The sequence below is a fragment of the Anoplopoma fimbria genome, chromosome 14 (genome assembly GCF_027596085.1).
Source record: "Anoplopoma fimbria isolate UVic2021 breed Golden Eagle Sablefish chromosome 14, Afim_UVic_2022, whole genome shotgun sequence".
Taxonomy (NCBI): domain Eukaryota; kingdom Metazoa; phylum Chordata; class Actinopteri; order Perciformes; family Anoplopomatidae; genus Anoplopoma; species Anoplopoma fimbria.
Window position 1 is genome coordinate 19,078,619 of NC_072462.1, and position 16,262 is coordinate 19,094,880.

At 44.1% G+C, this 16,262-nt stretch overlaps 1 pseudogene; it reads right to left on the reverse strand.

The window, feature by feature from the left end:
• Window positions 1-10,602: 10,602 nt before the first annotated feature.
• LOC129102651 (neurofilament medium polypeptide-like) lies at window positions 10,603-14,540 on the reverse strand (annotated as a pseudogene).
• Window positions 14,541-16,262: the final 1,722 nt, after the last annotated feature.

Sequence of the window (16,262 nt, forward strand, 5' to 3'; positions counted from 1 at the left end):
GATAGATAGATAGATAGATAGATAGATAGATAGATAGATAGATAGATAGATAGATAGATAGATAGATAGATAGATAGATAGATAGATAGATAGATAGATCTAGGGGATTTAGGGGAGTTTTTCCTGTGCCGATGTGAGGGAAGGACAGAGGATGTCGCATGTGCACAGATTGTAAAGCCCTCTGAGGCAAATTTGTAATTTGTGATTCTAGGCTTTACAAAATAAACTGAATTGAATTGAATTGAATAGATAGATAGATAGATAGATAGATAGATAGATAGATAGATAGATAGATAGATAGATAGATAGATAGATAGATAGATAGATAGATAGATAGATAGGTAGGTAGGTAGGTAGGTAGGTAGGTAGGTAGGTGGATGGATCGATGGATGGATGGATGGATGGATGGATGGATGGATGGATGGATGGAGAAGGAGACAACTGTTGGTGCGATTATTCGGAAATGGAAGAAACACAAAATGACCATCAATCGCCCTCGGTCTGGGGCTCCACGCAAGATCTCGCCTCGTGGGGTATCGATGATCATGAGAAAGGTGAGGGATCAGCCCAGAACTACACGGGAGGAACTTGTTAATGATCTCAAGACAGCTGGGACCACAGTCACCAAGAAAACCATTGGTAACACACTACGCCGTAATGGATTAAAATCCTGCAGCGCCTGCAAGGTCCCCCTGCTCAAGAAGGCACATGTACAGGCCCGTCTGAAGTCTGCCAATGAACACCTGAATGATTCAGAGAAGGCTTGGGAGACGGTAATGTGGTCAGATGAGACCAAAATCGAGCTATTTGGCATCAACTCAACTCGCCGTGTTTGGAGGAAGAGAAATGCTGATTATAACCCCAAGAACACCATCCCCACCGTCAAGCATGGAGGTGGAAACATTATGCTTTGGGGGTGTTCCTCTGCTAAGGGGACAGGACGACTTCACCGCATCGAGGGGAGGATGGACGGGGCCATGTACCGTGAAATCCTGGGCAACAACCTCCTTCCCTCAGTCAGGACACTGAAAATGGGTTGTGGATGGGTCTTCCAGCACGACAATGACCCAAAACATACGGCCAAGGCAACAAAGGAGTGGCTCAAGAAGAAGCACATTAAGGTCATGGAGTGGCCTAGCCAGTCTCCGGACCTTAATCCCATAGAAAATCTGTGGAGGGAGCTGAAGCTTAGAGTTGCCAAGCGACAGCCTCGAAACCTTCAGGATTTGGAGAAGATCTGCAAAGAGGAGTGGACCAAAATCCCTCCTGAGATGTGCGCAAATCTGACCTCTGTGCTTGCCAACAACGGTTTCTCCACCAAGTACTGAGTCATGTTTTGTTAGGGGATCAAATACTTATTTCACTCGATCAAATGCCAACCAATTTATAACTTTTATATAATGTGATTTTCTGGATTTTTTTTTTTTGATATTCTGTCTCTCAATGTTAAAATAAACCTACCATAACAATTATAGATCGTTCATTTCTTTGTCAGTGGGCAAACTTACAAAATCGGCAAGGGATCAAATAATTATTTCCCCCACTGTAGTCCTAGTCTTAATGTGTCAAAGCAGAAGTGACTGATTCCCATTATTGACAATATTATTATTATTATTATTATTAACCGTTATTGAATGCTTTTACTGACAAATGTCATGTAAATATTACATTCATACGTATAAATGCACACATACAAATCTCAAACACAGTATATTTTGTTTATGCTTTCACATCACACTATCACTGTGCACATTGCGGTAAATGATTATGAGTTCTCTTAGAAGGTCAAATACTCCGGACAGGGCATTCTAGTGCCTGGCCGTACGATGGAAAAGAACAGAGACACTTAAAGAAGGAATGTGCTTTTACTGCAGAGAAACCAGATAACAGAGGCCCTTTTTACGACCAACTGATGAGACCCTCAGAAAGTCTAAAAGTCTAAACCAAGAGCCGCCTCTCTCTTTTTTGGACCTATCATATTCAACTCATAAAACCTATATAACATGATGCGCACTCTGTATAAGCGCCTTTTAGTTGCTGAACTTCTCAGTACTGCTAGGCCCGTGCACGTATAACTGCTGGGCGATATACTCCTGTTATCCTACAATAAATGTCACATTTGTTTTAAGATGAATCCGGTGTAGAAGTCTCTCTTGTTTTCCACTCAACAAATTGGTAGCAGAGGATGGTTGCAAAAGATCAGTGAGAGAGTGGACAAGAACAAAACTCGTTTCTATTGAAAATCCAGACGGTGGACACGGACCATGGGTCCTCGCAGAGCCAGGAGCCATTCTTCTCACCTCGGGAACCTGATCAAACAGCGCTGTAAACAAAGGTAAAGCAGAAACCTATTTCAGTAAATTCTGCATATTGTCGATAGTAAAACCAAATTTGATCAGAAGTACTGAGTGTGAGTATGAATCGTTCATAAATTGATAAAAATCGATTGGAAGGAAAATACATTGTAAAGGATAACAGGACTGTCGTGTTAGCAGTGGTGATGGGGAAAATGCAATAAAAATAAATGCCATAGAGTGTACACATGAGTGAATGGATCTAACAGAAATCGAGAATTGTGAAAGGGAATAAGTGTTCAGAGTGTACACCGAGTAGGTTCAAAGGCTGTTCTGATCGCGTGGCTCGGGTGAATTCCATACACACCGATTGTTCACGGCCTGCGAACCGAATTCCGGGCCACTCTGTCCGCTTGTTTTTCTGGAACAAGTTGAGATTTGGATCACGTAGAAGTATGACATAAAATGCGCAAGAGTTGAAAAAAAAAAAAAAAAAAAAAAAAAAAAGAGCCGCTTTGATATTTCCCCTCGGGACCCAGTTTGTTCAAGGCGCGTGTTGTAAAAAAGTTCCAAAGTGTTAACACGTGAGTAATTGTTAAACAGGCAGTGTATATCAAGAGTAATGGCTGGTGCCGCTTTAATATTTCCCCTTGGGACCTAGTTTGTTCAAGGCGCGTGTTGTAAAAAAGTTCCAAAGTGTTAACACGTGAGTAATTGTTAAACAGGCAGTGTATATTAAGAGTAATGGCAAGTCATGGTTAAGAACCATTGGACATAAAGAGTTGAAAAAAAAAAAAAAAAAAAGAGCCGCTTTGATATTTCCCCTCGGGACCCAGTTTGTTCAAGGCGCGTGTTGTAAAAAAGTTCCAAAGTGTTAACACGTGAGTAATTGTTAAACAGGCAGTGTATATCAAGAGTAATGGCTGGTGCCGCTTTAATATTTCCCCTTGGGACCTAGTTTGTTCAAGGCGCGTGTTGTAAAAAAGTTCCAAAGTGTTAACACGTGAGTAATTGTTAAACAGGCAGTGTATATTAAGAGTAATGGCAAGTCATGGTTAAGAACCATTGGACATAAAATGCGCAAGAGTTGAAAAAAAAAAAAAAAGCCGCTTTGATATTTCCCCTTGGGACCCAGTTTGTTCAAGGCGCGTGTTGTAAAAAAGTTCCAAAGTGTTAACACGTGAGTAATTGTTAAACAGGCAGTGTATATCAAGAGTAATGGCTGGTGCCGCTTTAATATTTCCCCTTGGGACCCAGTTTGTTCAAGGCGCGTGTTGTAAAAAGTTCCAAAGTGTTAACACGTGAGTAATTGTTAAACAGGCAGTGTATATCAAGAGTAATGGCTGGTGCCGCTTTAATATTTCCCCTTGGGACCCAGTTTGTTCAAGGCGCGTGTTGTAAAAAAGTTCCAAAGTGTTAACACGTGAGTAATTGTTAAACAGGCAGTGTATATCAAGAGTAATGGCTGGTGCCGCTTTGATATTTCCCCTCGGGACCCAGTTTGTTCAAGGCGCGTGTTGTAAAAAAGTTCCAAACTGTTAACACGTGAGTAATTGTTAAACAGGCAGTGTATATTAAGAGTAATGGCAAGTCATGGTTAAGAACCATTGGACATAAAATGCGCAAGAGTTGAAAAAAAAAAAAAAAAAAAAAAAAAAAAAAAAAAAAGCCGCTTTGATATTTCCCCTTGGGACCCAGTTTGTTCAAGGCGCGTGTTGTAAAAAAGTTCCAAAGTGTTAACACGTGAGTAATTGTTAAACAGGCAGTGTATATCAAGAGTAATGGCTGGTGCCGCTTTAATATTTCCCCTTGGGACCCAGTTTGTTCAAGGCGCGTGTTGTAAAAAGTTCCAAAGTGTTAACACGTGAGTAATTGTTAAACAGGCAGTGTATATCAAGAGTAATGGCTGGTGCCGCTTTAATATTTCCCCTTGGGACCCAGTTTGTTCAAGGCGCGTGTTGTAAAAAAGTTCCAAAGTGTTAACACGTGAGTAATTGTTAAACAGGCAGTGTATATCAAGAGTAATGGCTGGTGCCGCTTTAATATTTCCCCTTGGGACCCAGTTTGTTCAAGGCGCGTGTTGTAAAAAAGTTCCAAAGTGTTAACACGTGAGTAATTGTTAAACAGGCAGTGTATATCAAGAGTAATGGCTGGTTAAGAACCATTGGACATAAAATGCGCAAGAGTTGAAAAAAAAAAAAAAAAAAAAAAAAAAAAAAAAGCCGCTTTCCCCTTGGGACCCAGTTTGTTCAAGGGGCGTGTTGTAAAAAAGTTCCAAAGTGTTAACACGTGAGTAATTGTTAAACAGGCAGTGTATATCAAGAGTAATGGCTGGTGCCGCTTTAATATTTCCCCTTGGGACCCAGTTTGTTCAAGGCGCGTGTTGTAAAAAAGTTCCAAAGTGTTAACACGTGAGTAATTGTTAAACAGGCAGTGTATATCAAGAGTAATGGCTGGTGCCGCTTTAATATTTCCCCTTGGGACCCAGTTTGTTCAAGGCGCGTGTTGTAAAAAAAAGTTCTAAAGTGTTAACACGTGAGTAATTGTTAAACAGGCAGTGTATATCAAGAGTAATGGCTGGTGCCGCTTTAATATTTCCCCTTGGGACCTAGTTTGTTCAAGGCGCGTGTTGTAAAAAGTTCCAAAGTGTTAACACGTGAGTAATTGTTAAACAGGCAGTGTATATTAAGAGTAATGGCAAGTCATGGTTAAGAACCATTGGACATAAAATGCGCAAGAGTTAAAAAAAAAAAAAAAATAAAAAAAAGCCGCTTTGATATTTCCCCTTGGGACCCAGTTTGTTCAAGGGGCGTGTTGTAAAAAAGTTCCAAAGTGTTAACACGTGAGTAATTGTTAAACAGGCAGTGTATATCAAGAGTAATGGCTGGTGCCGCTTTAATATTTCCCCTTGGGACCCAGTTTGTTCAAGGCGCGTGTTGTAAAAAGTTCCAAAGTGTTAACACGTGAGTAATTGTTAAACAGGCAGTGTATATCAAGAGTAATGGCTGGTGCCGCTTTAATATTTCCCCTTGGGACCCAGTTTGTTCAAGGCGCGTGTTGTAAAAAAGTTCCAGAGTGTTAACACGTGAGTAATTGTTAAACTGAGGCAGTGTATATTAAGAGTAATGGCTAGTCATGGTTAAGAACCATTGGACATATGAGATAAATGAGATAGACCCAGAAGAAGAAGGAGCGGCGATTCACCAGACCCGTGAATTGATAGGATTTGATACAGAGAATTGGCAAAGCGACCAATCACAAGCATCAGACACAAGTCCTGCACCCAACACTGACCACTGACAAACACTCACACATCTCAATAAAAAAAAAAAAAAAAAAAAAAAGGAGAGAAGAGCAGCAGGCAGAGGAAGAAGGTGGGGGCTGAGTAGCGCTTTGAGGAAGCAAAGAGGTAGGCAGAGCAGTGAGGAAGAAGGTTCAACAGAGAGATATAAGGAAGTGACAGACAAGGACAGAATGGCTGAGGCAGGAGAGCCAACTAGTGGAAGTTATGTGGAACAGTTGACAAAAGATCTAGAGGAAAGAGTTGGAAGATTGTGGGGAAAAGGACAGTGGAAGACAGATAAAAAGATATGGGAGGATGTGAAAAGAAGATGGACGGATAGAGGATGGCTCAACAGGTTACCGGAAGTCCCGACGATGACAAAAATACAGAAAATGAGGGAAGAGTTGGAAACCCGACGGGAAGAAACGGAGAAAGCAGAAAAAGATGATAAAGGATGCCACCTTTTTACGAGCAAATTGAAAAAGGCCCGTAGAATGAAGCAAGAGGAAGAAAGGGTGGGAGATCTGGCAGCGACAATGTGCATGGCGACACGTGTGGACCTCCAAATGCCTGAGAAAAGGGGTTGGAATGCACTAATGGCTCCCGTGCGAAAGAGCGGAGAAGACAAAGGAGAAGAAAAAGAAAAACCAACAACCCTCTACCCGCCCCTCCCCGAGGAACCAGTGAAGTCGCCTCCCCCATATTCCCCATCCACGGCCAGCGCCCCCAGCGGTGACGGAGCAGCACTACTAGCACCACTGTTGGCAGTACGAAGTGGCTGATTGACAGGCAAAGGGCAACTACAGCTGGAACTGGAGCCTGGCAGCGCCATATTAGTGGACGAATTGCCTGTCTCACTCCTGCCAAACAGCTCCTTGGGCCTAGGTGTACTCACAGAGCAGGTAGAGGCGTTGACGGAAAAAGTACACCTGGGGTGTACCAGAGGGTACACCCCAGCCTCCAACTCGTGACTCCTCAAGAGAATCGAGTAGCGGAGGGGACGGGCAGCCTTCTCGCCAGCAATCGGGAGCTGAAAGAGGGGGGTGGAAAAAGGGGTTGTCTTGGTCAATACCTTGGTCAGCACCACCCCACCACCACCCACAGCCACTCCCTCCCTTCAGCCCACACCAACAGATGAAACAAGACACTCCAAAAGAAGAATGGGAGCGGAACCACTTCTATAACCCGCACAGTGACTCAGAGTCCAATGAAGGACGCCACAGGAGAGGAAGCAACGAAGAATAGATCAACAGTGCACCACCCTCCTGGATGAAATCGACACCTCGATGCGTGAACTCGGGCTACAGCTACATTCGGAGGACGATGAGGACGAGGAAGAAGGGGGAGTCATAGGAGAGCTCATCCATCCAGAACATCCTGGTCACTATCGAGTGGAAGGACTGCTGAAGGGAACAGTCGTAAGAAAACCACCACCACGCCGCTCATTCCGAATTGCTCAGCAGAAGAGGGGAATGGACCAAGATATGGCCGCGCACCACACCGGCGCCTACCCTCTCCGCCCAGCCACAGGGGGTCGACCAGGACTGCAGTTCATACCATTTAGCTTTGCTGACCTCACTAGTCTGGTGCAGGCTCTGCCCTCCCTCCACTCAGGAGCAGACCCCTATGGGATCATATCCGGTACCATCAGCCTGTTTCCAAGACATCAGTATAGATTATACAGACATGGGAGCAGATAATGTAGTACAAGGAAAGAGATACATGTTGGTAATGGTAGACAGATTTTCAAGGTGGGTAGAAGCAATCCCCACCAAAAAAGAAGATGCACAGTCAGTTGTGAAATGGTTGCAGACAGAGTTGATCCCGCGCTACGGGTTACCACGATGCATTAGATCCGACAACGGAACACATTTAAATAACAAACTGCTAGAAAAAGTAGAGCTAAGCCTGGGAATCAGCCACAAGTTTGGCTCAGTGTATCATCCACAATCACAGGGTCTGGTCGAAAGAGCTAATCAGACATTGAAGGCTAAAATAGCCAAGACATGTGCAGGTACCAAGTTAACATGGGTAGAGGCCCTCCCACTGGCATTGATGGCAATGAGATCATCGCCAGGGGGAGGAACACACCTCTCCCCACGCGAAATTTTGACTGGTAGAGTTATGCCAGGTCCACCCAGAGATGGAGGTCATATGCCACCTCTGGATGTGTGTCAGATTGAGATGTCTGACTATTTGCATGCACTAACATCTCTCACCACAGCTCTCTCCAACCAGGTTGTTCGAGCCCAGGCGATCGTCCCGGTGGAAGGAGAGCCATCAAAGGTAAAAGTAGGAGACTGGGTCAGGGTCAAAGTTCACAAACGAAAGTGGACTGACCCCAGGTGGACTGGACCGTACGAAGTGAAGGAAGTTACGTCACACTCGGTCCAGGTCAAAGGTAAATCAGGCGCTCCTTGGCACCACCTGACACATTGTGCCCCAGCTCCGACACCTGACAGGACACTGACAGAGGTCCGAACGAATTTGAGAAATGCAGCGACAGCTGAGGAGGTGCCTGGGGGACCCTGACGAGCCCCCAGGGAGGCGGAGACCGTTCACCTGGAAAGGGGTGGGTTGTGGGACCAAAACAATGTGTGCAGCAGGCACATGTGTGGCCATATTGATGGGCTTACTCTTATGGGGATTAGAAAGGGGGAAGCTCATAAAACCTATATAACATGATGCGCACTCTGTATAAGCGCCTTTTAGTTGCTGAACTTCTCAGTACTGCTAGGCCCGTGCACGTATAACTGCTGGGCGATATACTCCTGTTATCCTACAATAAATGTCACATTTGTTTTAAGATGAATCCGGTGTAGAAGTCTCTCTTGTTTTCCACTCAACACAAACTAAGATAAATAATGATGATAATGATTACTCTGGCGTGAAAGTCTACTCTTTTTTATTTTTCCTTTTACGTGTTAAATACAAAAAAGGCCCTCATTGAAAGTAATCATGTCTTGATACAAGATGACCCATAAGCTCGTTTTTGCAGTTACCTGAAATGACTACTTTTACACAAAAGACTAGTAGTAACAGTTTTTCAGTAACAAGTACAAGTACATATGTAATCTTCTCTAATGAGAACATCGGAACAAACACCCACTGATGCACATTATCCTCTGACACCTGGCATCACCCATCAGCTGCTCTGTTATTTTACTCCCTTGGGTCGATGTTAAGTTTAGACAGTCTGCAGCAGAAAGCTCTCTGCATCAGGTTTGGTGCAAACAGCCCTGGTGGTGGATTAAAAAAACTACTGCAGTGGTATTTCTTTGCACTTAGTAGATAACATCCGTTGGGTATTTTGCTGTTGACAAAAAAAACAAAAACAAAGCCACACAATATTAAAAACTGTTGGCAAAGTAGTTCAGCAGAACATCAATTTAATTGGAATCTGAAGAAGTATCTTTCAGCAGTAACCATAAGCCAAAAAATGTAATATTGCCTATCCTTTCAGCATGGTCATACTTTTTAATATTAGATTAGATAAATTACATTCTTGGTGATTTTTTTTCCAAAGGACATCATTTGCAAATTTGTCAGATTCAATTTTCTTGTAAATATTTAAGAGCTGCTTTCTATGATGAAATAATTTTGGTCAGATTTCAGATAATCGTAAATCTTAATACAGCATTACATTATACACATTTATGTGGCACCTAGAACTCGATCTGGTTAAGTGTGAAATCCATAAAGGCGTATATGTAGGTCATCTAAAACTGTGTCTTGTCTCACTTGTGTGTCTTGTATGTCGTGTGTATGTCTGTGTGTGTGTGTGTGTGTGTGTGTGTGTGTGTGTGTGTGTGTGTGTGTGTGTGTGTGTGTGTGTGTTGTAGAATCACAATGAATGAAGCTTGAACCTATTATAGGTTATATAGGATATAATACTCTTTTTTTTTACCTAAAGCCATTCATTTCATAACAAAACATTTATTATAAAGCTCTTTTCTTGTTGTAATACTTTCAACCACTTACTAACTACTTATTGTAACTACTCTAATGTAATGTTGAATATATGTATAAGCAAAAATATGACTTCATTCATGTAAAATAACAAGAAAACAAACTTTGTTTTTTTACTTCATTATGACATTTATTGAGCAAATGCTTCTGGGAAATTGTTCATGATGAGTAAAGTCATGGGATAGCAAACAGTAGCACCTCATTTATTTCTTTATTGAAATTCAAGTCCATCCTATGCATACAAGAATGCATGAATCTGCGCATTTACAGTTGTTATTTTTTTTTTTAGTTGCACTCAGGTAAACATAACAGACATTGATAAAAAGCATGTTTAAGGCTAGGAGTTTCTTCAGTTTGTTAAGCTTTAACAGGATGTATATGGGCATGTGTTTATCATATCGCTGCCCGTCTCTTTCTTCTCTGTATGTGGTGTGTTTGTTGTTAGTTTGCCTTTTTTGGCTCAGTTGTTATCTTCACATGTCAAGTAAGGCTTCTTCAGTAAAGCGGAGTGTCTGTGTAGAGGACCCTCCCATCTGCGTGTGTCCCCCTTTCCACCCCCCACCCACCCTCCTCACCCCCTTTACTTAAACTCCAAAAACCTTTCAACTTGAATAATATCTCTGTCACTGTCCCACCCGCAATATATTTATTCCTTTTACATATTTACTCTTTTTACAGTGTGTTTCTAGCATACATACGGACGAGAGGAAAGTTCTCCCCTCTCCTGAGCTAGCATGCAGAGAGACCCCCCTCCCCTCCCTCCCATGAGCTTGCCCATGAACTGCAGAAAAGAGAGAAAGAAGAGAATTTTTAAATGTATCAGTCGCTAGCTCCTTACCACGTTTGCAGCAAAGCCCGTTTTTTTAAGCTGTCACTCAACATGCATTTTTTTGAAATTTGTAGCATTTACGTTTTGGCTTCTCTCTATGATTTGTTTGCGAGTGGTTATCTTTATTACATCGCTCTAGCTGTATGATTTTCTTTTGTTATGTTGGTTCAGGGATGATTGCTTATCTCCCTGTTTCCCTCCTCTGGGATCAGCCGCCGGAAGTCTGCTCATTCGCTCTCTGTCACCTGCTTGATGGACTGGGTGGAGTGCTTCTCCGTCTTCTTGGCGGTGACGAGCTTCTCCTCGACCACCTCCTCCACCTCATCCTTCACTGTCTCGGTCACAGTGACAGATTTGGTGACATGCTTGGATCCGTCCTCTCCGGTGGTGATGGTCTCCACGGTTTTGGTGATCACCACTTTCTGGCTGCCATCTTCCTTGACGGGACTTTCGTCCATGCCGTTAGCGATAACGTCGTCTTCTTTTTCCTCGTCCTTCTGCTCTTTCTCTTCAGGGCTGCTCTTGTCTACATCGCCATTCACTACATCTTTCTTTTCTACGTCCTCGCTCTTTTTCTCTGATTTCTCCTCAGCAGCTTTAGGGGCCTCAGGCTTGGCGGTCTTTGGGGATTCAGCCTTTGGAGATTCGGCTTTGGGGGATTCAGCCTTTGGAGATTCGGCTTTGGGGGATTCAGCCTTTGGAGATTCGGCTTTGGGGGATTCAACCTTTGGAGATTCGGCTTTGGGGGATTCAGCCTTTGGAGATTCGGCTTTGGGGGATTCAGCCTTTGGAGATTCGGCTTTGGGGGATTCAGCCTTTGGAGATTCGGCTTTGGGGGATTCAGCCTTTGGAGATTCGGCTTTTGGGGAGCCCAACTTGGGGGACTCGGTTTTTGGGGAGCCTAGTTTTGGGGATCCATCCTTTGGTGAGCCTTCTTTGGGGGACTCAGACTTAGGAGGTGCAGGTTTAGGAGAATCAGATTTAAGGGACTCAGGTCTAGGGGATTCAGACTTGGGGGATACAGGTTTAGGGGATTCAGACTTGGGGGATTCAGGTTTAGGGGATTCAGACTTGGGGGATTCAGGTTTAGGGGATTCAGGTTTAGGGGATTCAGACTTTGGGGATTCAGGCTTTAGGGAATCTGGTTTTGGGGATTCAGACTTTAGGGAATCTGGTTTTGTTGCCTCGGTTTTGGCAGCTTCTTCCTTCTTGGCCTCTGGCTTTGCAGCTTCTGTTTTCGGTGCTTCTGTCTTGGCTACAACTTCTTCTGCTTTCTCATCTGTTGACTTCTCATCTTTTTCGCTTTTCTTGCCTTTGTCTGCATCATCTTTGTCCTCTTTCTCATCACCGCTTTTGGATGCTTTGTCACTACCTGCATCTTCATCCTGTTCGCCATCCTCCTCTTCAGCAGCAGTTTCCTCTTCATCTCCGCTGCCTTCTTTGTCTCCGGCCTTCTCTTTGTCAGGAGAGGCTTTAGATTCTGGAGCTTTGGAGCACAATACCGTCTCCTCAACTACCTCCTCTCCCTCTTCTTCTTCATCTCCTCCCTCTGCATCATCTCCCTTTTCTCCCTCGTCCTCTCCCTCACATTCTTCCTTATCTCCTTCTACACCCCCTTCTCCCTCACCCTCTTCTTCCTTATCGCCATCTTTTTCATCCTGCTCCTCTTCCTCCTCGGCGGGTTCGCTGGAAGTAACTTTGGCTTCAGTGGCGGCTACAACTTCCTCCTCCACGACCTCTCCCTCTTCCCCCTCGCCCTCTGCCTCTGCTTCCTCCCCCTCTCCTTCTTCTTCCCCCTCCTCTTCCTCAGCCTCATCTCCCCCTCCTCCGAGGGTGGCGGACAGCTCCTGTGCTATTTCGGCCAGGGCCTCGTCGATGTCTAACTTCTCATCCTCCACCTTTGTCTCTTCGATGATCTCCTCTACAAACTTGTGGTGGACCTTCATCTTGGGGAGGTTTGATTTAGGTTTAGAGATTTTGGTGGGGGTGACCACGATAAGGGAAAGTGCTGAAGTGGGTCTCCTCGCCCTCTAGGAGTTTCCTGATTAAAGCAAATGTATACATAATATATTCAGTAATCTCTTTTGAGACAGAGAAGGGTACCGCTTTTATGAAATGAATGCAAATATTATTTCTGCTACTAAAAAAAAATGTCAATTGCATGTCAGTATATAGCTACCTGTATGCAGCAATCTCAATGTCCAAGGCCATCTTGACATTGAGCAGGTCCTGGTACTCGCGCAGGTGACGAGCCATCTCCCATTTGGTGCTCTTGAGCTCATTATCCAGCTGGTGAATTGTCTCCTGAGAAAACAGAGCAGTACACAATACAAGGTTGATTATGGACAACAAGATGACATGCAGAGCGAAGCTTCGCCCTCTTTTGCAGATTCATTTATGCAGTTTTGAAAGTCACCTTCATTGATTACCAAGAATCAGTTTTACAGAGATTTCGAAAACAATTTATTTTATAATTTTTTTTTTACGAATTGACCTTTAAATTAAACGTAACCTGTGTCAATTTAGCAAACTTTTATTTGCCTTTCTCATTTAAATAAACGCTGTGCACCAAACCCTGTTGCTTTAATATAATCTGACGCAACACAGTATTAATTCATGTTGAATGCCTTTTGTCTCAAGGACAGCCTCCACACTTGTCAATGCACCCCACCCCCACCCCCAAAGTCTCAGTGGTGTGATGTAAGACCATTGCATCGACCCATGCCTCTGACTCAGCAATACGGGGAGGGGTGGGGGGAGTGTGCTGCTGCAGTGTCTCCCTTTAACTATTTGCTGAGTGTGATCTGTAAAGGAAATCCTGCGCAATGATGCGATCATTACGCAGCAGGAAATGTGTTTAATTCATAGACCTTCACTATGATTTAGAAAATAAAGTACGACTAGTTTTGCTTTTAATAAGTCTTTTTTTCCTCAGTTACATAAAAACTGCGTCACACTAAGATATAGGGGTAAAAAATGGAAAATTCTATGGAGATCATAGCAACTCAAACCCATATTGATACATATTTAAACACACAAAACATGAACGTGAACACCGAATAAGTTGTATATCAACAAATAAAAAGTCAAAGTGGCTGCTTCCTACCTGCAGGCTGGACAGGTCGCTGTTGTGGCGGTCCTCGATGTCATTCAGCTGCCTCTCCAGAGAGTCTCTTGTCCCACGGATGGACTCCAGCTCCACCGTCTTGGACTGCAGCTGGCGCCGGTAGTCGGATATCTCATCTCGGGCGGACTTGATGGCGTCCTTGTTCTGCTCTGCAGCGTCGGTCAGCTTGGAGAAGCGACACATGAACCAGTTTTCCACCTGCTGCAGGTTCTGGTTGGAGTGGCCCTCCAGCTCACAGCGGATCTCCCGCAGTGCCTCGGTGATGTCCGTCTTCTGGAGGTCTCTCCTCTCCACGGTCACCTGCGACTCCTGGATCTGGGCGATGAGTTCGCTCACCTCTTCCTCGTGGTTGTTGCGGATGAAGGCGATCTCGTCCTGCAGCGACTGAACTTTCTTATCCAACTCGGACTTCGCCAACTCGGAGTCGTTCGTGTCCTTCTTCAGGCAGCGGATGATGGCCTCTGTCTCCTCCCGGATGCGAGCTTCCTCGTCGAAGCGGTCCCGGATCCGCTGAATGTCCTCCTCGATGTGGTCGGTGTCGAGCTGGATTTGCGTCTTGTCGTGGTGGATCTGCTCCAGCACGGAGCGCAGTTCCAGCAGCTCCTGGTCGTAGAGGTCTCCCAGCTGGGAACGAGACACCTGCTTCTGCCGCAGTGCCTGGATCTCATCCTCGATCTGCTTGTTCTGCTGCTCCAGGTAGTGCACCTTGTCGATGTAAACCACAAACCGGTCGTTGAGCCCCTGGAGCTGCTCCTTCTCGTTAGATCGCTTGTAGTCTCCGTTCAGGATGGAGGTTTGGTTGTAATCAACGCTGTCGGAGGAGCTGAGCACCGTGGAGCTGTAGGCTCGGGACACCGGCATGTTCACGCTCCTCTTGTAGGACGTGGTCATGGTGGAGCCGGGGCTTGCCCGGGACCAGGACTGGGAGCGAAAGCCGCTGGAGGGGGAGCTGCCGGAGCGGCTGTACCCGTAGCCGGTCGTCCTAGTATCCATACTTCTCCTGAAGGGGCTACCTACCGCGTCCACCGGGTAACTCATCCGGTCAGACTATGAGGGGGGGGACTGTGTGAAGTCCTGGGGAGAATGTGTTTTTGTGGTTGGGTGGGTGGGTGTGTATATGTGTGTGAGTGTGTGAGTGTGTGTGTGTGTGTGTGTGTGCAGGTGAGGGGTGGATGGCATTCACGGCGACTGAAACCTCCTCAGCCTGCTCCTTATATATCTGAGGCTCAGTCTGACAAGGCAAGTCCAAGCAGTTCTGTTTGGTCCATTGATGGAAGGGAGGGGAGGGCGCATCCCCCTCAGGCCGTCTGCCAATGATCCGGGGTCCCGGTCCGTCTGAACCACGTGGGCTGCAGGCGATGCGTGGGTGTGCGACTGAGAGAGAGAGAGAGAGAGAGAGAGAGAGAGAGAGAGAGAGAGAGAGAGAGAGAGAGAGAGATAGATAGATAGATAGATAGATGGATGGATGGATGGATGGATGGATGGATGGATATGATAGATAGATAGATATAGATAGATAGAGATAGATAGATAGATAGATAGATAGATAGATAGATAGGTAGATAGGATGGATAGATAGATAGATAGGTGGATGTGGAGGATGGATGGATGGATGGATGGATGGATGGATGGATGGAGGAGAGATAGAGAGGAGGATATAGATAGATAGATAGATAGATAGATAGATAGATAGATAGATAGATAGATAGATAGGTGGATGGATGGATGGATGGATGGATGGATGGATGGGTAGGTAGGTAGGTAGATAGATAGATAGATAGATAGATAGATAGATAGATAGATAGATAGATAGATAGATAGATAGATAGATGGATAGATGGATATATGGATAGATAGATAGATAGATAGATAGGTGGATGGATGGATGGATGGATGGATGGATGGGTAGGTAGGTAGGTAGGTAGGTAGGTAGGTAGGTAGGTAGGTAGGTAGGTAGGTAGGTAGATAGATACATTACATTACATTACAGTCATTTAGCAGACGCTTTTATCCAAAGCGATATAGATAGATAGATAGATAGATAGATAGATAGATAGATAGATAGATAGATAGATAGATAGATAGATAGTAGCAACACTAAGTTTATAATGAAAAAACGACATATGCTTTTCAACAGTTTGAAATCTTTTTCTCCATTTCTCTAAAATGACGTGACCGATCTTACAAAACAATCGTGGCTGAACTGGTGTCTTCATTTCAGCACCACGGACAGCGACCAGCACAACATCAGTCAGTTGATTTCTCAGCTAAAAAAAAAAGATTCCCTCATGAAATTATAGTAGTATTTTCTTACAGCTTAATGAAGTGAAATATAAATGCATGAACTTGAACTACCACATGATGACTATTTTTTTGTTTTTCGTTTGTAGTTTTTTTTTGTATCAAGTCCAAGGACTGTGAAGACTTTACCTTGCCTTGTCACTTGAACTTCTAACACCAAGTGATCGTGTGATTGTGGTGGCAGGAGTTATGCATAATGTTAAAGGAATTGTAGAAATAGTTTTTAATGATCATTTGTGCTTTTAAACTTTAAAAGTGACAAAATAGTAATACTGGTAGGGAGAATGTTAATCCTATTTCTGGCTGGTAGTATTCATATCATTTAAAACTTTAATGTTTCGTTTTAATAAAACTCCAATCGATTAAATGATTCATGAATTGAGCCATGAAAGTCTAAAAACTAATTTAATTTGAGTTATTTGTTTGTTTTGGATGGTCCTCAGTGAAACAAAAAAGAGC